Source organism: Cynara cardunculus, assembly GCF_001531365.2.
Source record: "Cynara cardunculus var. scolymus isolate 2C chromosome LG 16, CcrdV1, whole genome shotgun sequence".
NCBI classification, from domain to species: domain Eukaryota; kingdom Viridiplantae; phylum Streptophyta; class Magnoliopsida; order Asterales; family Asteraceae; genus Cynara; species Cynara cardunculus.
Window position 1 is genome coordinate 4,075,565 of NC_037543.1, and position 1,792 is coordinate 4,077,356.

Sequence of the window (1,792 nt, forward strand, 5' to 3'; positions counted from 1 at the left end):
AGTGAGCTTTAGGGGCCTGATGACGTGGAATTCCAAATGGCTTGTGGTAAATGGAGCCTCTACATGGTTCATTTCACTACGTGTGGAATGTCGATAACCAAAATTACACCGTACTTCAAGATTTTAAAATACTTAAACCTAATAAAAATTTTTTTTTTTTTTTTTTGGTATGGTTAACATTTTTTTGCTAAAAGAGGGTTGGCTAAAATGAGTCTACCTATGAGCTCGGAGGGTCGGTCAAATTAAGCCAATAACATCAGTTTAGAGGATCGGTTAATAGCAGCCAACCCAATGAGTTTCCACAAAGACATCTCAACCTCTCTTCATATATTCACCATTCATTGTAAATCTTTCATATCTCCACTAATGTGGGATATACAGAACTCACCCACAGTTCAAGAAATGAAAGAATATTCACTCATGATAATGTCACATCATTCCTTGTATGTTTTACTCTAAGATATATAAAGATAAATATAAGAATTACTAATTGGTTTTGCTATCTGATTGGCTCTGATTTCAACCATGGCTATACATTTGAAAGACATCTTTCATACTTTTGTATATATGTAGAAAAACTGTATTTTTTATTTGATAGCGTAGATTTTTGTAGTAATCGAGAAATAGATTGAGGCTTTGTATCAGGATTTGAGACACCAATAAGACCCTAAGACCTTGTCTTTGACATTAATATATAATTTTATTTAAAAAGCCCAAACAACATTTCAAGCCCAAGTTAATGTCACTCTTTAAGGGCTGTTTGATAATTGTTAAATGGTTTGGTGCATAATGATTAAGATGCTCTCATGATATAGCAGAAAATGAAATATAATTGTTTGGTAATTGTGTACAATGAAATTAGGGCTCTTAAATGTTAAGAGAGATCCAGGATACAAAATCATTCAGAGAGTTTTTGAATCATTAAGAGGCAGACATTTTTTTGTCAAACAAGATTCATCTCTTAACGATTCAGAAGTTGCCTATTAATAGAACTATTAAGAGGTAAATAAACAACCCCTTAATTTATTTAAAGTCCAAGCACTGGGCTTTATTAAGTGAGTTCCATTTCATCTTTGCTCCTGTGTAGTATGTACTACAAAGTTTCCGTAGTAAACCAAGTTCCAACATGCTCCACTCCAGTGGAGCAGTGAAAGTTAAAAGAGATTACATGCCTATAAAAGGGGTCCACGCCTTTGGTTCAGATCATTCCAGTAAAAGACACTGTAAGTGTTTTTTTATAGAGTAGCAGGATGTGAGTTAAATTGTTGGTCCCGAAAGGGTCTATAAGATAAGAAACAGTTTGTAGAAGAGGAGGATGAATACAAACACAAGGTTTTCAAATTTAAAATATATATAGATAGAGAAGATTAATACAGATTTTACAAGACTGTTTGCGGAAAGATAAGGTAAAGAAAAACTTATCTAAACAATCTTTGGTTACACACGAAGCTATAGCAAACACAGAAAAGAGAATAATATATGAAAGATCCTTTACTTAAGCTAGAGGATGCTTGAAGTAAGAATTAGGTTGGAGAGTGATGCGCGCACTCTGCATGGAGAAGAAACAATTCTATTTATACCAGTGCATTAAATGAACATTCAATGCAGTAAGGTAGGGTTTAGAGTGTGTGTCAAGCCTTAAGAGGAAGGCTTGTCCTTTGCTACTGTGAATAGTACAAAAACACTATTTTTGAGCAGACATCCTTGCTTAAAGTTGGTGGACAAAGAGTCGACTAATCGGCTCCGTACCGTACTAACTTTTGCAAGGGTATGGGTTTGTCCTTTGTGTGCA

General features: G+C 34.4%; 1 protein-coding gene across 1 annotated transcript in view; it reads right to left on the reverse strand.

Annotated features, from left to right (window-relative positions):
- Positions 1-1,792, reverse strand: part of LOC112529609 (early light-induced protein 1, chloroplastic-like) — a 5,186-nt gene that overhangs the window by 676 nt on the left and 2,718 nt on the right. The window lies entirely within an intron of this gene.